At 33.2% G+C, this 22,641-nt stretch overlaps 5 non-coding genes across 5 annotated transcripts; all 5 read left to right on the top strand.

The window, feature by feature from the left end:
- Positions 1–2,184: 2,184 nt before the first annotated feature.
- LOC127012329 (5.8S ribosomal RNA) lies at positions 2,185–2,363 on the top strand. Its single transcript, XR_007765830.1, has one exon. It is a non-coding gene; the product is annotated as a 5.8S ribosomal RNA (ribosomal RNA).
- Positions 2,364–2,765: 402 nt separating this feature from the next.
- On the top strand, positions 2,766–6,736 carry LOC127012344 (large subunit ribosomal RNA). Its single transcript, XR_007765846.1, has one exon. It is a non-coding gene; the product is annotated as a large subunit ribosomal RNA (ribosomal RNA).
- Positions 6,737–12,465: 5,729 nt separating this feature from the next.
- Positions 12,466–14,460, top strand: LOC127012338 (small subunit ribosomal RNA). The gene has a single exon (XR_007765840.1). It is a non-coding gene; the product is annotated as a small subunit ribosomal RNA (ribosomal RNA).
- A 1,470-nt stretch (positions 14,461–15,930) lies between these two features.
- Positions 15,931–16,109, top strand: LOC127012328 (5.8S ribosomal RNA). Its single transcript, XR_007765829.1, has one exon. It is a non-coding gene; the product is annotated as a 5.8S ribosomal RNA (ribosomal RNA).
- A 402-nt stretch (positions 16,110–16,511) lies between these two features.
- LOC127012343 (large subunit ribosomal RNA) lies at positions 16,512–20,482 on the top strand. Its single transcript, XR_007765845.1, has one exon. It is a non-coding gene; the product is annotated as a large subunit ribosomal RNA (ribosomal RNA).
- Positions 20,483–22,641: the final 2,159 nt, after the last annotated feature.

The following is a 22,641-nucleotide window of genomic DNA, read 5'->3' as shown; positions in this document are numbered from 1 at the left end:
TAACTTAAGCGAAAGCATTTGCCAAAGATGTTTTCATTAATCAAGAACGAAAGTTAGAGGTTCGAAGGCGATCAGATACCGCCCTAGTTCTAACCATAAACGATGCCAGCTAGCAATTGGGTGTAGCTACTTTTATGGCTCTCTCAGTCGCTTCCCGGGAAACCAAAGCTTTTGGGCTCCGGGGGAAGTATGGTTGCAAAGCTGAAACTTAAAGGAATTGACGGAAGGGCACCACCAGGAGTGGAGCCTGCGGCTTAATTTGACTCAACACGGGAAAACTTACCAGGTCCGAACATAAGTGTGTAAGACAGATTGATAGCTCTTTCTCGAATCTATGGGTGGTGGTGCATGGCCGTTCTTAGTTCGTGGAGTGATTTGTCTGGTTAATTCCGATAACGAACGAGACTCAAATATATTAAATAGATATCTTCAGGATTATGGTGTTGAAGCTTATATAGCCTTCATTCATGGTGGCAGTAAAATGTTTATTGTGTTTGAATGTGTTTATATAAGTGGAGCCGTACCTGTTGGTTTGTCCCATTATAAGGACACTAGCTTCTTAAATGGACAAATTGCGTCTAGCAATAATGAGATTGAGCAATAACAGGTCTGTGATGCCCTTAGATGTCCTGGGCTGCACGCGCGCTACAATGAAAGTATCAACGTGTATTTCCTAGACCGAGAGGTCCGGGTAAACCGCTGAACCACTTTCATGCTTGGGATTGTGAACTGAAACTGTTCACATGAACTTGGAATTCCCAGTAAGTGTGAGTCATTAACTCGCATTGATTACGTCCCTGCCCTTTGTACACACCGCCCGTCGCTACTACCGATTGAATTATTTAGTGAGGTCTCCGGACGTGATCACTGTGACGCCTTGCGTGTTACGGTTGTTTCGCAAAAGTTGACCGAACTTGATTATTTAGAGGAAGTAAAAGTCGTAACAAGGTTTCCGTAGGTGAACCTGCGGAAGGATCATTAATGTTTTAATATCCTTACCGTTAATAAAATATTTGTTTATATTATAATAAATACATTATAGTATTACAAATAAAATATGAATTGCCAAAATGTATATGAGATCTATTATAGATCAAATGAAATTTCGAACAAGCAAATCGAAATAATGCAAATATTAAAATTATATATTGTATTTAATACATATGAGAGAAATTAATAAGCAGCCAAAGCAAACAAATAAAAATTCGAACAAGCAAATCGAATTATTAAAATAATAATATTAAATTATTATTGTATATCCTTACCGTTAATAAAATATTTGTTTATATTATAATAAATACATTATAATAATACAAATAAAATATGAATTGCCAAAATGTATATGAGATCTAATATAGATCAAATAAAATTTCGAACAAGCAAATCGAAATAATGCAAATATTAAAATTATATATTGTATTTAATACATATGAGAGAAATAATAAGCAGCCAAAGCAAACAAATAAAAATTCGAACAAGCAAATCGAATTATTAAAATAATAATATTAAATTATTATTGTATATCCTTACCGTTAATAAAATATTTGTTTATATTATAATAAATACATTATAGTAATACAAATAAAATATGAATTGCCAAAATGTATATGATCTAATATAGATCAAATGAAATTTCGAACAAGCAAATCGAAATAATGCAAATATTAAAATTATATATTGTATTTAATACATATGAGAGAAATAATAAGCAGCCAAAACAAACAAATAAAAATTCGAACAAGCAAATCGAATTATTAAAATAATAATATTAAATTATTATTGTATATAAACACAATTAAAATACTGTGTGTATATGGACCATAATATACACGCGTTGCGATATGTATTGTTCATCTCAGTTATGCGCATACATTGGATAATGCAACAACCTAAAATGTACAATGTTGTACCTGGTTTTATACAGGTTAATGTTTTATATAAATTTCAATTTATATCGCTAAAAAAGTATTAATATATATATATATATATTTATTTACAATAAATGCAATTTAAAAAGAAATACTTTGATATATATTGGTTATATAAAACTAAGACATTTCGCAGCATTCGTTTTAGGTATAAAAATAAATTTATTGAAGGAATTGATATATGCCAGTAAAATGGTGTATTTTTAATTTCTTTCAATAAAAACATATTTGACAAAATTAAGAAACCAATTTATAAAACTCTAAGCGGTGGATCACTCGGCTCATGGGTCGATGAAGAACGCAGCAAACTGTGCGTCATCGTGTGAACTGCAGGACACATGAACATCGACATTTTGAACGCATATCGCAGTCCATGCTGTTATGTACTTTAATTAATTTTATAGTGCTGCTTGGACTACATATGGTTGAGGGTTGTAAGACTATGCTAATTAAGTTGCTTATACAAATTTTATAATGAAATTTTATAAGCATATGGTATATTATTGGATAATAATAATTTAATTATTTTATTCATAATATTAAAAAATATATGAAAAACATTATCTCACATTAGTAAATAATTTGAATGTGAAAAACGAAGAGAAATATTTTCTTTTTCAATCAAATGATACTGAGAAATGTCTAGCATAAAAATTTATCTAGAATTGTCTCTTATTAATGATTAGAAAATAGAAAACCGTTGACAATATTATTGTTCTTCGTTGATTCGTTAAATCAAACAAATGCCATTTATATACAGATATTATTAATATAACGAATTTAATAAAATGTTTTATCATTATATATAAAGAATTAATTGCATATAAAAGTTATACACAACCTCAACTCATATGGGACTACCCCCTGAATTTAAGCATATTAATTAGGGGAGGAAAAGAAACTAACAAGGATTTTCTTAGTAGCGGCGAGCGAAAAGAAATCAGTTCAGCACTAAGTCACTTTGTCTATATGGCAAATGTGAGATGCAGTGTATGGAGCGTCAATATTCTAGTATGAGAAATTAACGATTTAAGTCCTTCTTAAATGAGGCCATTTACCCATAGAGGGTGCCAGGCCCGTATAACGTTAATGATTACTAGATGATGTTTCCAAAGAGTCGTGTTGCTTGATAGTGCAGCACTAAGTGGGTGGTAAACTCCATCTAAAACTAAATATAACCATGAGACCGATAGTAAACAAGTACCGTGAGGGAAAGTTGAAAAGAACTCTGAATAGAGAGTTAAACAGTACGTGAAACTGCTTAGAGGTTAAGCCCGATGAACCTGAATATCCGTTATGGAAAATTCATCATTAGAATTGTAATATTTAAACAATATTATGATAATAGTGTGCATTTTTTCCATATAAGGACATTGTAATCTATTAGCATACCAAATTTATCATAAAATATAACTTATAGTTTATTCAAATTAATTTGCTTGCATTTTAACACAGAATAAATGTTATTAATTTGATAAAGTGCTGATAGATTTATATGAATACAGTGCGTTAATTTTTCGGAATTATATAATGGCATAATTATCATTGATTTTTGTGTTTATTATATGCACTTGTAGGATTAACAATGCGAAAGATTCAGGATACCTTCGGGACCCGTCTTGAAACACGGACCAAGGAGTCTAACATATGTGCAAGTTATTGGGATATAAACCTAATAGCGTAATTAACTTGACTAATAATGGGATTAGTTTTTTAACTATTTATAGCTAATTAACACAATCCCGGGGCGTTCTATATAGTTATGTATAATGATATTTATATTATTTATGCCTCTAACTGGAACGTACCTTGAGCATATATGCTGTGACCCGAAAGATGGTGAACTATACTTGATCAGGTTGAAGTCAGGGGAAACCCTGATGGAAGACCGAAACAGTTCTGACGTGCAAATCGATTGTCAGAATTGAGTATAGGGGCGAAAGACCAATCGAACCATCTAGTAGCTGGTTCCTTCCGAAGTTTCCCTCAGGATAGCTGGTGCATTTTAATATTATATAAAATAATCTTATCTGGTAAAGCGAATGATTAGAGGCCTTAGGGTCGAAACGATCTTAACCTATTCTCAAACTTTAAATGGGTAAGAACCTTAACTTTCTTGATATGAAGTTCAAGGTTATGATATAATGTGCCCAGTGGGCCACTTTTGGTAAGCAGAACTGGCGCTGTGGGATGAACCAAACGTAATGTTACGGTGCCCAAATTAACAACTCATGCAGATACCATGAAAGGCGTTGGTTGCTTAAAACAGCAGGACGGTGATCATGGAAGTCGAAATCCGCTAAGGAGTGTGTAACAACTCACCTGCCGAAGCAACTAGCCCTTAAAATGGATGGCGCTTAAGTTGTATACCTATACATTACCGCTAAAGTAGATGATTTATATTACTTGTAATATAAATTTTGAAACTTTAGTGAGTAGGAAGGTACAATGGTATGCGTAGAAGTGTTTGGCGTAAGCCTGCATGGAGCTGCCATTGGTACAGATCTTGGTGGTAGTAGCAAATAATCGAATGAGACCTTGGAGGACTGAAGTGGAGAAGGGTTTCGTGTGAACAGTGGTTGATCACGAGTTAGTCGGTCCTAAGTTCAAGGCGAAAGCCGAAAATTTTCAAGTAAAATACAAATGCCAAACAAATATATATATTATATAAAATCTAGCTAAATTAATATACTTGAATAATTTTGAACGAAAGGGAATACGGTTCCAATTCCGTAACCTGTTGAGTATCCGTTTGTTATTAAATATGGGCCTCGTGCTCATCCTGGCAACAGGAACGACCATAAAGAAGCCGTCGAGAGATATCGGAAGAGTTTTCTTTTCTGTTTTATAGCCGTACTACCATGGAAGTCTTTCGCAGAGAGATATGGTAGATGGGCTAGAAGAGCATGACATATACTGTTGTGTCGATATTTTCTCCTCGGACCTTGAAAATTTATGGTGGGGACACGCAAACTTCTCAACAGGCCGTACCAATATCCGCAGCTGGTCTCCAAGGTGAAGAGTCTCTAGTCGATAGAATAATGTAGGTAAGGGAAGTCGGCAAATTAGATCCGTAACTTCGGGATAAGGATTGGCTCTGAAGATTGAGATAGTCGGGCTTGATTGGGAAACAATAACATGGTTTATGTGCTCGTTCTGGGTAAATAGAGTTTCTAGCATTTATGTTAGTTACTTGTTCCCCGGATAGTTTAGTTACGTAGCCAATTGTGGAACTTTCTTGCTAAAATTTTTAAGAATACTAATTGGGTTAAACCAATTAGTTCTTATTAATTATAACGATTATCAATTAACAATCAATTCAGAACTGGCACGGACTTGGGGAATCCGACTGTCTAATTAAAACAAAGCATTGTGATGGCCCTAGCGGGTGTTGACACAATGTGATTTCTGCCCAGTGCTCTGAATGTCAAAGTGAAGAAATTCAAGTAAGCGCGGGTCAACGGCGGGAGTAACTATGACTCTCTTAAGGTAGCCAAATGCCTCGTCATCTAATTAGTGACGCGCATGAATGGATTAACGAGATTCCTACTGTCCCTATCTACTATCTAGCGAAACCACAGCCAAGGGAACGGGCTTGGAATAATTAGCGGGGAAAGAAGACCCTTTTGAGCTTGACTCTAATCTGGCAGTGTAAGGAGACATAAGAGGTGTAGAATAAGTGGGAGATATTAGACCTCGGTTTGGTATCGCCAATGAAATACCACTACTCTTATTGTTTCCTTACTTACTTGATTAAATGGAACGTGTATCATTTCCTAGCCATTATACGGATATATTTATTATATCTTATGGTATTGGGTTTTGATGCAAGCTTCTTGATCAAAGTATCACGAGTTTGTTATATAATCGCAAACAAATTCTTTAATAAAACGGTGCATTTATGTATTTTTGATTTGAAAATTTGGTATAACTCCAATTACTCAGGTATGATCCAATTCAAGGACATTGCCAGGTAGGGAGTTTGACTGGGGCGGTACATCTCTCAAATAATAACGGAGGTGTCCCAAGGCCAGCTCAGTGCGGACAGAAACCACACATAGAGCAAAAGGGCAAATGCTGACTTGATCTCGGTGTTCAGTACACACAGGGACAGCAAAAGCTCGGCCTATCGATCCTTTTGGTTTAAAGAGTTTTTAACAAGAGGTGTCAGAAAAGTTACCATAGGGATAACTGGCTTGTGGCGGCCAAGCGTTCATAGCGACGTCGCTTTTTGATCCTTCGATGTCGGCTCTTCCTATCATTGTGAAGCAAAATTCACCAAGCGTTGGATTGTTCACCCATGCAAGGGAACGTGAGCTGGGTTTAGACCGTCGTGAGACAGGTTAGTTTTACCCTACTAATGACAAAACGTTGTTGCGACAGCATTCCTGCGTAGTACGAGAGGAACCGCAGGTACGGACCAATGGCACAATACTTGTTCGAGCGAACAGTGGTATGACGCTACGTCCGTTGGATTATGCCTGAACGCCTCTAAGGTCGTATCCGTGCTGGACTGCAATGATAAATAAGGGGCAATTTGCATTGTATGGCTTCTAAACCATTTAAAGTTTATAATTTACTTTTTAAACGACAATGGATGTGATGCCAATGTAATTTGTAACATAGTAAATTGGGAGGATCTTTGATCACCTGATGCCGCGCTAGTTACATATAAAAGCATTATTTAATACAATGACAAAGCCTAGAATCAATTGTAAACGACTTTTGTAACAGGCAAGGTGTTGTAAGTGGTTGAGCAGCTGCCATACTGCGATCCACTGAAGCTTATCCTTTGCTTGATGATTCGATAATAAAATTGCATAATTTATTTGTTGTGTTGAACTTCTTATATAAAGTTCAACCAACAATCTATTTGTATGCATTGATTGTTTGCTTGGCTTTGTGGCGAATTTTTAATCCTTTATATATTACATTCCTAAGGTCTAGATTTTCAAGTAAGAGACCAATTTGATTAACATATCAATATAAGTACAACTCGACCATCTAATAATAACAATATGAATCGTCATCTTATTAGTGACGCGAAGATTGGCAAACATATAATATAAAAATATTCCTAAGGTCTAGATTTTCAAGTAAGAGACCAATTTGATTAACATATCAATATAAGTACAACTCGACCATCTAATAATAACAATATGAATCGTCATCTTATTAGTGACGCGAAGATTGGCAAACATATAATATAAAAATATTCCTAAGGTCTAGATTTTCAAGTAAGAGACCAATTTGATTAACATATCAATATAAGTACAACTCGACCATCTAATAATAACAATATGAATCGTCATCTTATTAGTGACGCGAAGATTGGCAAACATATAATATAAAAATATTCCTAAGGTCTAGATTTTCAAGTAAGAGACCAATTTGATTAACATATCAATATAAGTACAACTCGACCATCTAATAATAATATGAATCGTCATCTTATTAGTGACGCGAAGATTGGCAAACATATAATATAAAAATATTCCTAAGGTCTAGATTTTCAAGTAAGAGACCAATTTGATTAACATATCAATATAAGTACAACTCGACCATCTAATAATAATATGAATCGTCATCTTATTAGTGACGCGAAGATTGGCAAACATATAATATAAAAATATTCCTAAGGTCTAGATTTTCAAGTAAGAGACCAATTTGATTAACATATCAATATAAGTACAACTCGACCATCTAATAATAACAATATGAATCGTCATCTTTTTAGTGACGCGAAGATTGGCAAACATATAATATAAAAATATTCCTAAGGTCTAGAATCTTAAGCAATAGACCAATTCAACTAAGAGTTGACATATAAAAATATGTTCCTTTTAATGTTAGCAAAATTTTATCGTCACATACTGTTAGTGACGCGAACGTTTTTTTCTCCATGTTTATATGAATGTTTATTCAAAGGTAGAAAGGCAGGATCGTTATTTTATAAGTGAAGCGATAAAAAAATATTATGCAATAGGACATCTATTTATAAATATTTTTAAGTCTTAGAAATTCAAGTAAAGAGATTCAAGAAATTCATTCAACTTAGAGCGCACATATAATTAAAACTATTCCTGAGGTTTAGAAACCAAATTAAATAAAGAGGACATATAAACGTATGTGGTATTTTGATGGTAGTAAAAATGTATCGCGATATTATTAGTGACGCGACCAATTTTTATACTCTTTGCTCCATGTGCAAATATATCTAGTGTTTAGATAGTCAATTAAAAATGACAATTTTAACTAAAAGACTTAAAAAAGTGTTTGTCAAACTTATAATTTTGTCAATACTATATAAAACGCCAATCATATCCTTATAAAAGTAAATACGGTATATGGTTATAAATACAAAACCATATATAAATAAAAAAATGAAATCGTATGTATATGGCTTATAGGTATAATACCTATAAGGCATAATAATGTATAATATTAGCAAATATACATATAAAAGTGCATAAATTGTATAGATATGGCATAAAGAAGGCATTTATGAGAATAGCTAGTAGAATTTGCCCATACACTACTAGCGAAATGAGATATTTATACCTAGTGAGGGCGGCACTAGTACTATAAATTGTGGCAAAATAAATCTTATGCAAATGCATAGGATTTTGTCAATACCGTACAAAAAACTAAGTAAAACGTATGGATATTGAAAAATAAATGGATTATATTCATAAAATACGAATATTTCTTGCATTCTCTTGTTATACGAGAGAATATCATACGGAGCGGGCAGCCCCTAGTATAGTAAGCAGTCGAATGGGAGACAGCGTGTCCAAAAACACCTATAGGGAGGTGGTCGTTGGCGGACCTCTCCTCGTATTGGTCAAACTTATGATTTTGTCAATACTATATAAAACGCCAATCATATCCATATAAAAGTGAATACAGTATATGGATATGAATAAAAAACCATACATAAATAAAAAAAAATATGTATAAAAAATTATACATATATTTATATTAAGCAATCGTATGGATGTGGCTTATAGGTATAATACCTATAAGGCATAATAATGTATAATATAGCAAATATACATATAAAAGTGCATGAATTGTATAGATATGGCATATAAGTGACATATTTATGAGAATAGCTAGTAGAATTTGCCCATACACTACTAGCGAAATGAGATATTTATACCTAGTGAGGGCGGCACTAGTACTATAAATTGTGGCAAAATAAATCTTATGCAAATGCATAGGATTTTGTCAATACCGTACAAAAAACTAAGTAAAACGTATGGATATTGAAAAATAAATGGATTATATTCATAAAATACGAATATTTCTTGCATTCTCTTGTTATATGAGAGAATATCATACGGAGCGGGTAGCCCCTAGTATAGTAAGCAGTCGAATGGGAGACAGCGTGTCCAAAAACACCTATAGGGAGGTGGTCGTTGGCGGACCTCTCCTCGTATTGGTCAAACTTATGATTTTGTCAATACTATATAAAACGCCAATCATATCCATATAAAAGTGAATACAGTATATGGATATGAATAAAAAACCATACATAAATAAAAAAAAATATGTATAAAAAATTATACATATATTTATATTAAGCAATCGTATGGATGTGGCTTATAGGTATAATACCTATAAGGCATAATAATGTATAATATAGCAAATATACATATAAAAGTGCATGAATTGTATAGATATGGCATATAAGTGACATATTTATGAGAATAGCTAGTAGAATTTGCCCATACACTACTAGCGAAATGAGATATTTATACCTAGTGAGGGCGGCACTAGTACTATAAATTGTGGCAAAATAAATCTTATGCAAATGCATAGGATTTTGTCAATACCGTACAAAAAACTAAGTAAAACGTATGGATATTGAAAAATAAATGGATTATATTCATAAAATACGAATATTTCTTGCATTCTCTTGTTATATGAGAGAATATCATACGGAGCGGGTAGCCCCTAGTATAGTAAGCAGTCGAATGGGAGACAGCGTGTCCAAAAACACCTATAGGGAGGTGGTCGTTGGCGGACCTCTCCTCGTATTGGTCAAACTTATGATTTTGTCAATACTATATAAAACGCCAATCATATCCATATAAAATTGAATACAGTATATGGATATGAATAAAAAACCATACAAAAATAAAAAAAAAATATGTATAAAAAATTATACATATATTTATATTAAGCAATCGTATGGATGTGGCTTATAGGTATAATACCTATAAGGCATAATAATGTATAATATAGCAAATATACATATAAAAGTGCATGAATTGTATAGATATGGCATATAAGTGACATATTTATGAGAATAGCTAGTAGAATTTGCCCATACACTACTAGCGAAATGAGATATTTATACCTAGTGAGGGCGGCACTAGTACTATAAATTGTGGCAAAATAAATCTTATGCAAATGCATAGGATTTTGTCAATACCGTACAAAAAACTAAGTAAAACGTATGGATATTGAAAAATAAATGGATTATATTCATAAAATACGAATATTTCTTGCATTCTCTTGTTATATGAGAGAATATCATACGGAGCGGGTAGCCCCTAGTATAGTAAGCAGTCGAATGGGAGACAGCGTGTCCAAAAACACCTATAGGGAGGTGGTCGTTGGCGGACCTCTCCTCGTATTGGTCAAACTTATGATTTTGTCAATACTATATAAAACGCCAATCATATCCATATAAAAGTGAATACAGTATATGGATATGAATAAAAAACCATACATAAATAAAAAAAAAATATGTATAAAAAATTATACATATATTTATATTAAGCAATCGTATGGATGTGGCTTATAGGTATAATACCTATAAGGCATAATAATGTATAATATAGCAAATATACATATAAAAGTGCATGAATTGTATAGATATGGCATATAAGTGACATATTTATGAGAATAGCTAGTAGAATTTGCCCATACACTACTAGCGAAATGAGATATTTATACCTAGTGAGGGCGGCACTAGTACTATAAATTGTGGCAAAATAAATCTTATGCAAATGCATAGGATTTTGTCAATACCATACATAAACCGTATGGATATTGAGAAGTTAATAGATTACATCTATAATATGAGAAGTATTTTAGTATTCTTATTAAATAAGAGAATACTATAAGGGTGAGTGGCAAAGAGAATTGAATATACCCGAATGGGAGACAGCGTGTCCAAAAACTACTATAGGTGGTGTGGCAAATATGAGGAAGGCAATATATCCATATAATGAAAATAAAAGTGCGTTTTCTTATTATATAAGAGAACACTATATGGGTGAGTGGCAAAGTAAATTGAATATACCCGAATGGGAGACAGCGTGTCCAAAAACTACTATAGGTGGTGTGGCAAATATGAGGAAGGCAATATATCCATATAATGAAAATAAAAGTGCGTTTTCTTATTATATAAGAGAACACTATATGGGTGAGTGGCAAAGTAAATTGAATATACCCGAATGGGAGACAGCGTGTCCAAAAACTACTATAGGTGGTGTGGCAAATATGAGGAAGGCAATATATCCATATAATGAATATAAAAGTGCGTTGTCTTATTATATAAGAGAACACTATATGGGTGAGTGGCAAAGTAAATTGAATATACCCGAATGGGAGACAGCGTGTCCAAAAACTACTATAGGATGGTCAATGGGCCGGCCGTCTGCTATTGACATATGTCAGTAGAGAAGATATTATCCGTCAAATTTGTTTCTTTATTCATTTATTTGAATACGAGACTTGGCTCCGCGGTTAATATTTTAAGCCCAAAGATAATAACGTTGAAACAAAGGCCAAGTTTCTATTGTACATAGAATAACAAATTGTTTCCGAATTTTATCGTTAATTTTAGGAGGTAGGCTAACATGATTTATATTATATGTGTATTATTAAATAATAATAGTACATAAAAGTCTACCAAAGAAATATAAAAATGTAATTATGAATACATTTTCAATATTAATATCAACTTATATTGTTGATAATAAAAAATAGCTATTAAGAGAGTTATTTAAGAAATTATATAATATATAATAAAGAGTATATATATAAATAATATATAAGTATATATTATTTAAGAAATAAATATAGTAGTAATAATTATATATATACACTCGGTTCTATTTTATATATTACCAGAGACTTATATGGATATATATAGATAAATTTTAAATTTATCGTCAAAATACAAATGATTAACTCAATATCTTATATTGGTTAAACAAAAATTGTACATGTGTGGATACAATATATTATGTATGTCGAACAAAAATGATATTTTAGAATGAAATGTGCATATATAAAGAAAATATATGAAAAATAAATATTGTGTTTATAAAGAATATGATTCTTTTTGACATCAATAAAAACTTGTTATTATTAGTGGCGAAACAAGTATAAATTGGAAAACAAACGTATACGAATGCTATATAAAAATGGCCGTATTCGATAGAAATAAAATCTATAACAACATATATATTGCTAATTTCTATTCAAAAAATATGAATGAAATATGAATAAAAACATTATTCTGGTTGATCCTGCCAGTAGTTATATGCTTGTCTCAAAGATTAAGCCATGCATGTCTAAGTACACACGAATTAAAAGTGAAACCGCAAAAGGCTCATTATATCAGTTATGGTTCCTTAGATCGTTAACAGTTACTTGGATAACTGTGGTAATTCTAGAGCTAATACATGCAATTAAAACATGAACCTTATGGAACATGTGCTTTTATTAGGCTAAAACCAAGCGATCGCAAGATCGTTATATTGGTTGAACTCTAGATAACATGCAGATCGTATGGTCTTGTACCGACGACAGATCTTTCAAATGTCTGCCCTATCAACTTTTGATGGTAGTATCTAGGACTACCATGGTTGCAACGGGTAACGGGGAATCAGGGTTCGATTCCGGAGAGGGAGCCTGAGAAACGGCTACCACATCTAAGGAAGGCAGCAGGCGCGTAAATTACCCACTCCCAGCTCGGGGAGGTAGTGACGAAAAATAACAATACAGGACTCATATCCGAGGCCCTGTAATTGGAATGAGTACACTTTAAATCCTTTAACAAGGACCAATTGGAGGGCAAGTCTGGTGCCAGCAGCCGCGGTAATTCCAGCTCCAATAGCGTATATTAAAGTTGTTGCGGTTAAAACGTTCGTAGTTGAACTTGTGCTTCATACGGGTAGTACAACTTACAATTGTGGTTAGTACTATACCTTTATGTATGTAAGCGTATTACCGGTGGAGTTCTTACATGTGCTTAGATACTTGTATTTTTTCATATGTTCCTCCTATTTAAAAACCTGCATTAGTGCTCTTAAACGAGTGTTATTGTGGGCCGGTACAATTACTTTGAACAAATTAGAGTGCTTAAAGCAGGCTTCAAATGCCTGAATATTCTGTGCATGGGATAATGAAATAAGACCTCTGTTCTGCTTTCATTGGTTTTCAGATCAAGAGGTAATGATTAATAGAAGCAGTTTGGGGGCATTAGTATTACGACGCGAGAGGTGAAATTCTTGGACCGTCGTAAGACTAACTTAAGCGAAAGCATTTGCCAAAGATGTTTTCATTAATCAAGAACGAAAGTTAGAGGTTCGAAGGCGATCAGATACCGCCCTAGTTCTAACCATAAACGATGCCAGCTAGCAATTGGGTGTAGCTACTTTTATGGCTCTCTCAGTCGCTTCCCGGGAAACCAAAGCTTTTGGGCTCCGGGGGAAGTATGGTTGCAAAGCTGAAACTTAAAGGAATTGACGGAAGGGCACCACCAGGAGTGGAGCCTGCGGCTTAATTTGACTCAACACGGGAAAACTTACCAGGTCCGAACATAAGTGTGTAAGACAGATTGATAGCTCTTTCTCGAATCTATGGGTGGTGGTGCATGGCCGTTCTTAGTTCGTGGAGTGATTTGTCTGGTTAATTCCGATAACGAACGAGACTCAAATATATTAAATAGATATCTTCAGGATTATGGTGTTGAAGCTTATATAGCCTTCATTCATGGTGGCAGTAAAATGTTTATTGTGTTTGAATGTGTTTATATAAGTGGAGCCGTACCTGTTGGTTTGTCCCATTATAAGGACACTAGCTTCTTAAATGGACAAATTGCGTCTAGCAATAATGAGATTGAGCAATAACAGGTCTGTGATGCCCTTAGATGTCCTGGGCTGCACGCGCGCTACAATGAAAGTATCAACGTGTATTTCCTAGACCGAGAGGTCCGGGTAAACCGCTGAACCACTTTCATGCTTGGGATTGTGAACTGAAACTGTTCACATGAACTTGGAATTCCCAGTAAGTGTGAGTCATTAACTCGCATTGATTACGTCCCTGCCCTTTGTACACACCGCCCGTCGCTACTACCGATTGAATTATTTAGTGAGGTCTCCGGACGTGATCACTGTGACGCCTTGCGTGTTACGGTTGTTTCGCAAAAGTTGACCGAACTTGATTATTTAGAGGAAGTAAAAGTCGTAACAAGGTTTCCGTAGGTGAACCTGCGGAAGGATCATTAATGTTTTAATATCCTTACCGTTAATAAAATATTTGTTTATATTATAATAAATACATTATAGTATTACAAATAAAATATGAATTGCCAAAATGTATATGAGATCTATTATAGATCAAATGAAATTTCGAACAAGCAAATCGAAATAATGCAAATATTAAAATTATATATTGTATTTAATACATATGAGAGAAATTAATAAGCAGCCAAAGCAAACAAATAAAAATTCGAACAAGCAAATCGAATTATTAAAATAATAATATTAAATTATTATTGTATATCCTTACCGTTAATAAAATATTTGTTTATATTATAATAAATACATTATAATAATACAAATAAAATATGAATTGCCAAAATGTATATGAGATCTAATATAGATCAAATAAAATTTCGAACAAGCAAATCGAAATAATGCAAATATTAAAATTATATATTGTATTTAATACATATGAGAGAAATAATAAGCAGCCAAAGCAAACAAATAAAAATTCGAACAAGCAAATCGAATTATTAAAATAATAATATTAAATTATTATTGTATATCCTTACCGTTAATAAAATATTTGTTTATATTATAATAAATACATTATAATAATACAAATAAAATATGAATTGCCAAAATGTATATGAGATCTAATATAGATCAAATAAAATTTCGAACAAGCAAATCGAAATAATGCAAATATTAAAATTATATATTGTATTTAATACATATGAGAGAAATAATAAGCAGCCAAAGCAAACAAATAAAAATTCGAACAAGCAAATCGAATTATTAAAATAATAATATTAAATTATTATTGTATATCCTTACCGTTAATAAAATATTTGTTTATATTATAATAAATACATTATAGTAATACAAATAAAATATGAATTGCCAAAATGTATATGATCTAATATAGATCAAATGAAATTTCGAACAAGCAAATCGAAATAATGCAAATATTAAAATTATATATTGTATTTAATACATATGAGAGAAATAATAAGCAGCCAAAACAAACAAATAAAAATTCGAACAAGCAAATCGAATTATTAAAATAATAATATTAAATTATTATTGTATATAAACACAATTAAAATACTGTGTGTATATGGACCATAATATACACGCGTTGCGATATGTATTGTTCATCTCAGTTATGCGCATACATTGGATAATGCAACAACCTAAAATGTACAATGTTGTACCTGGTTTTATACAGGTTAATGTTTTATATAAATTTCAATTTATATCGCTAAAAAAGTATTAATATATATATATATATATATTTATTTACAATAAATGCAATTTAAAAAGAAATACTTTGATATATATTGGTTATATAAAACTAAGACATTTCGCAGCATTCGTTTTAGGTATAAAAATAAATTTATTGAAGGAATTGATATATGCCAGTAAAATGGTGTATTTTTAATTTCTTTCAATAAAAACATATTTGACAAAATTAAGAAACCAATTTATAAAACTCTAAGCGGTGGATCACTCGGCTCATGGGTCGATGAAGAACGCAGCAAACTGTGCGTCATCGTGTGAACTGCAGGACACATGAACATCGACATTTTGAACGCATATCGCAGTCCATGCTGTTATGTACTTTAATTAATTTTATAGTGCTGCTTGGACTACATATGGTTGAGGGTTGTAAGACTATGCTAATTAAGTTGCTTATACAAATTTTATAATGAAATTTTATAAGCATATGGTATATTATTGGATAATAATAATTTAATTATTTTATTCATAATATTAAAAAATATATGAAAAACATTATCTCACATTAGTAAATAATTTGAATGTGAAAAACGAAGAGAAATATTTTCTTTTTCAATCAAATGATACTGAGAAATGTCTAGCATAAAAATTTATCTAGAATTGTCTCTTATTAATGATTAGAAAATAGAAAACCGTTGACAATATTATTGTTCTTCGTTGATTCGTTAAATCAAACAAATGCCATTTATATACAGATATTATTAATATAACGAATTTAATAAAATGTTTTATCATTATATATAAAGAATTAATTGCATATAAAAGTTATACACAACCTCAACTCATATGGGACTACCCCCTGAATTTAAGCATATTAATTAGGGGAGGAAAAGAAACTAACAAGGATTTTCTTAGTAGCGGCGAGCGAAAAGAAATCAGTTCAGCACTAAGTCACTTTGTCTATATGGCAAATGTGAGATGCAGTGTATGGAGCGTCAATATTCTAGTATGAGAAATTAACGATTTAAGTCCTTCTTAAATGAGGCCATTTACCCATAGAGGGTGCCAGGCCCGTATAACGTTAATGATTACTAGATGATGTTTCCAAAGAGTCGTGTTGCTTGATAGTGCAGCACTAAGTGGGTGGTAAACTCCATCTAAAACTAAATATAACCATGAGACCGATAGTAAACAAGTACCGTGAGGGAAAGTTGAAAAGAACTCTGAATAGAGAGTTAAACAGTACGTGAAACTGCTTAGAGGTTAAGCCCGATGAACCTGAATATCCGTTATGGAAAATTCATCATTAGAATTGTAATATTTAAACAATATTATGATAATAGTGTGCATTTTTTCCATATAAGGACATTGTAATCTATTAGCATACCAAATTTATCATAAAATATAACTTATAGTTTATTCAAATTAATTTGCTTGCATTTTAACACAGAATAAATGTTATTAATTTGATAAAGTGCTGATAGATTTATATGAATACAGTGCGTTAATTTTTCGGAATTATATAATGGCATAATTATCATTGATTTTTGTGTTTATTATATGCACTTGTAGGATTAACAATGCGAAAGATTCAGGATACCTTCGGGACCCGTCTTGAAACACGGACCAAGGAGTCTAACATATGTGCAAGTTATTGGGATATAAACCTAATAGCGTAATTAACTTGACTAATAATGGGATTAGTTTTTTAACTATTTATAGCTAATTAACACAATCCCGGGGCGTTCTATATAGTTATGTATAATGATATTTATATTATTTATGCCTCTAACTGGAACGTACCTTGAGCATATATGCTGTGACCCGAAAGATGGTGAACTATACTTGATCAGGTTGAAGTCAGGGGAAACCCTGATGGAAGACCGAAACAGTTCTGACGTGCAAATCGATTGTCAGAATTGAGTATAGGGGCGAAAGACCAATCGAACCATCTAGTAGCTGGTTCCTTCCGAAGTTTCCCTCAGGATAGCTGGTGCATTTTAATATTATATAAAATAATCTTATCTGGTAAAGCGAATGATTAGAGGCCTTAGGGTCGAAACGATCTTAACCTATTCTCAAACTTTAAATGGGTAAGAACCTTAACTTTCTTGATATGAAGTTCAAGGTTATGATATAATGTGCCCAGTGGGCCACTTTTGGTAAGCAGAACTGGCGCTGTGGGATGAACCAAACGTAATGTTACGGTGCCCAAATTAACAACTCATGCAGATACCATGAAAGGCGTTGGTTGCTTAAAACAGCAGGACGGTGATCATGGAAGTCGAAATCCGCTAAGGAGTGTGTAACAACTCACCTGCCGAAGCAACTAGCCCTTAAAATGGATGGCGCTTAAGTTGTATACCTATACATTACCGCTAAAGTAGATGATTTATATTACTTGTAATATAAATTTTGAAACTTTAGTGAGTAGGAAGGTACAATGGTATGCGTAGAAGTGTTTGGCGTAAGCCTGCATGGAGCTGCCATTGGTACAGATCTTGGTGGTAGTAGCAAATAATCGAATGAGACCTTGGAGGACTGAAGTGGAGAAGGGTTTCGTGTGAACAGTGGTTGATCACGAGTTAGTCGGTCCTAAGTTCAAGGCGAAAGCCGAAAATTTTCAAGTAAAATACAAATGCCAAACAAATATATATATTATATAAAATCTAGCTAAATTAATATACTTGAATAATTTTGAACGAAAGGGAATACGGTTCCAATTCCGTAACCTGTTGAGTATCCGTTTGTTATTAAATATGGGCCTCGTGCTCATCCTGGCAACAGGAACGACCATAAAGAAGCCGTCGAGAGATATCGGAAGAGTTTTCTTTTCTGTTTTATAGCCGTACTACCATGGAAGTCTTTCGCAGAGAGATATGGTAGATGGGCTAGAAGAGCATGACATATACTGTTGTGTCGATATTTTCTCCTCGGACCTTGAAAATTTATGGTGGGGACACGCAAACTTCTCAACAGGCCGTACCAATATCCGCAGCTGGTCTCCAAGGTGAAGAGTCTCTAGTCGATAGAATAATGTAGGTAAGGGAAGTCGGCAAATTAGATCCGTAACTTCGGGATAAGGATTGGCTCTGAAGATTGAGATAGTCGGGCTTGATTGGGAAACAATAACATGGTTTATGTGCTCGTTCTGGGTAAATAGAGTTTCTAGCATTTATGTTAGTTACTTGTTCCCCGGATAGTTTAGTTACGTAGCCAATTGTGGAACTTTCTTGCTAAAATTTTTAAGAATACTAATTGGGTTAAACCAATTAGTTCTTATTAATTATAACGATTATCAATTAACAATCAATTCAGAACTGGCACGGACTTGGGGAATCCGACTGTCTAATTAAAACAAAGCATTGTGATGGCCCTAGCGGGTGTTGACACAATGTGATTTCTGCCCAGTGCTCTGAATGTCAAAGTGAAGAAATTCAAGTAAGCGCGGGTCAACGGCGGGAGTAACTATGACTCTCTTAAGGTAGCCAAATGCCTCGTCATCTAATTAGTGACGCGCATGAATGGATTAACGAGATTCCTACTGTCCCTATCTACTATCTAGCGAAACCACAGCCAAGGGAACGGGCTTGGAATAATTAGCGGGGAAAGAAGACCCTTTTGAGCTTGACTCTAATCTGGCAGTGTAAGGAGACATAAGAGGTGTAGAATAAGTGGGAGATATTAGACCTCGGTTTGGTATCGCCAATGAAATACCACTACTCTTATTGTTTCCTTACTTACTTGATTAAATGGAACGTGTATCATTTCCTAGCCATTATACGGATATATTTATTATATCTTATGGTATTGGGTTTTGATGCAAGCTTCTTGATCAAAGTATCACGAGTTTGTTATATAATCGCAAACAAATTCTTTAATAAAACGGTGCATTTATGTATTTTTGATTTGAAAATTTGGTATAACTCCAATTACTCAGGTATGATCCAATTCAAGGACATTGCCAGGTAGGGAGTTTGACTGGGGCGGTACATCTCTCAAATAATAACGGAGGTGTCCCAAGGCCAGCTCAGTGCGGACAGAAACCACACATAGAGCAAAAGGGCAAATGCTGACTTGATCTCGGTGTTCAGTACACACAGGGACAGCAAAAGCTCGGCCTATCGATCCTTTTGGTTTAAAGAGTTTTTAACAAGAGGTGTCAGAAAAGTTACCATAGGGATAACTGGCTTGTGGCGGCCAAGCGTTCATAGCGACGTCGCTTTTTGATCCTTCGATGTCGGCTCTTCCTATCATTGTGAAGCAAAATTCACCAAGCGTTGGATTGTTCACCCATGCAAGGGAACGTGAGCTGGGTTTAGACCGTCGTGAGACAGGTTAGTTTTACCCTACTAATGACAAAACGTTGTTGCGACAGCATTCCTGCGTAGTACGAGAGGAACCGCAGGTACGGACCAATGGCACAATACTTGTTCGAGCGAACAGTGGTATGACGCTACGTCCGTTGGATTATGCCTGAACGCCTCTAAGGTCGTATCCGTGCTGGACTGCAATGATAAATAAGGGGCAATTTGCATTGTATGGCTTCTAAACCATTTAAAGTTTATAATTTACTTTTTAAACGACAATGGATGTGATGCCAATGTAATTTGTAACATAGTAAATTGGGAGGATCTTTGATCACCTGATGCCGCGCTAGTTACATATAAAAGCATTATTTAATACAATGACAAAGCCTAGAATCAATTGTAAACGACTTTTGTAACAGGCAAGGTGTTGTAAGTGGTTGAGCAGCTGCCATACTGCGATCCACTGAAGCTTATCCTTTGCTTGATGATTCGATAATAAAATTGCATAATTTATTTGTTGTGTTGAACTTCTTATATAAAGTTCAACCAACAATCTATTTGTATGCATTGATTGTTTGCTTGGCTTTGTGGCGAATTTTTAATCCTTTATATATTACATTCCTAAGGTCTAGATTTTCAAGTAAGAGACCAATTTGATTAACATATCAATATAAGTACAACTCGACCATCTAATAATAACAATATGAATCGTCATCTTATTAGTGACGCGAAGATTGGCAAACATATAATATAAAAATATTCCTAAGGTCTAGATTTTCAAGTAAGAGACCAATTTGATTAACATATCAATATAAGTACAACTCGACCATCTAATAATAACAATATGAATCGTCATCTTATTAGTGACGCGAAGATTGGCAAACATATAATATAAAAATATTCCTAAGGTCTAGATTTTCAAGTAAGAGACCAATTTGATTAACATATCAATATAAGTACAACTCGACCATCTAATAATAACAATATGAATCGTCATCTTATTAGTGACGCGAAGATTGGCAAACATATAATATAAAAATATTCCTAAGGTCTAGATTTTCAAGTAAGAGACCAATTTGATTAACATATCAATATAAGTACAACTCGACCATCTAATAATAATATGAATCGTCATCTTATTAGTGACGCGAAGATTGGCAAACATATAATATAAAAATATTCCTAAGGTCTAGATTTTCAAGTAAGAGACCAATTTGATTAACATATCAATATAAGTACAACTCGACCATCTAATAATAATATGAATCGTCATCTTATTAGTGACGCGAAGATTGGCAAACATATAATATAAAAATATTCCTAAGGTCTAGATTTTCAAGTAAGAGACCAATTTGATTAACATATCAATATAAGTACAACTCGACCATCTAATAATAACAATATGAATCGTCATCTTTTTAGTGACGCGAAGATTGGCAAACATATAATATAAAAATATTCCTAAGGTCTAGAATCTTAAGCAATAGACCAATTCAACTAAGAGTTGACATATAAAAATATGTTCCTTTTAATGTTAGCAAAATTTTATCGTCACATACTGTTAGTGACGCGAACGTTTTTTTCTCCATGTTTATATGAATGTTTATTCAAAGGTAGAAAGGCAGGATCGTTATTTTATAAGTGAAGCGATAAAAAAATATTATGCAATAGGACATCTATTTATAAATATTTTTAAGTCTTAGAAATTCAAGTAAAGAGATTCAAGAAATTCATTCAACTTAGAGCGCACATATAATTAAAACTATTCCTGAGGTTTAGAAACCAAATTAAATAAAGAGGACATATAAACGTATGTGGTATTTTGATGGTAGTAAAAATGTATCGCGATATTATTAGTGACGCGACCAATTTTTATACTCTTTGCTCCATGTGCAAATATATCTAGTGTTTAGATAGTCAATTAAAAATGACAATTTTAACTAAAAGACTTAAAAAAGTGTTTGTCAAACTTATAATTTTGTCAATACTATATAAAACGCCAATCATATCCTTATAAAAGTAAATACGGTATATGGTTATAAATACAAAACCATATATAAATAAAAAAATGAAATCGTATGTATATGGCTTATAGGTATAATACCTATAAGGCATAATAATGTATAATATTAGCAAATATACATATAAAAGTGCATAAATTGTATAGATATGGCATAAAGAAGGCATTTATGAGAATAGCTAGTAGAATTTGCCCATACACTACTAGCGAAATGAGATATTTATACCTAGTGAGGGCGGCACTAGTACTATAAATTGTGGCAAAATAAATCTTATGCAAATGCATAGGATTTTGTCAATACCGTACAAAAAACTAAGTAAAACGTATGGATATTGAAAAATAAATGGATTATATTCATAAAATACGAATATTTCTTGCATTCTCTTGTTATACGAGAGAATATCATACGGAGCGGGCAGCCCCTAGTATAGTAAGCAGTCGAATGGGAGACAGCGTGTCCAAAAACACCTATAGGGAGGTGGTCGTTGGCGGACCTCTCCTCGTATTGGTCAAACTTATGATTTTGTCAATACTATATAAAACGCCAATCATATCCATATAAAAGTGAATACAGTATATGGATATGAATAAAAAACCATACATAAATAAAAAAAAATATGTATAAAAAATTA

This window comes from Drosophila biarmipes, unplaced genomic scaffold (assembly GCF_025231255.1).
Source record: "Drosophila biarmipes strain raj3 unplaced genomic scaffold, RU_DBia_V1.1 ptg000051l, whole genome shotgun sequence".
Lineage (NCBI taxonomy): Eukaryota > Metazoa > Arthropoda > Insecta > Diptera > Drosophilidae > Drosophila > Drosophila biarmipes.
The sequence above is the reverse complement of the archived record's forward strand: the minus strand, read 5'-3'. Positions and strand labels throughout refer to the sequence as shown.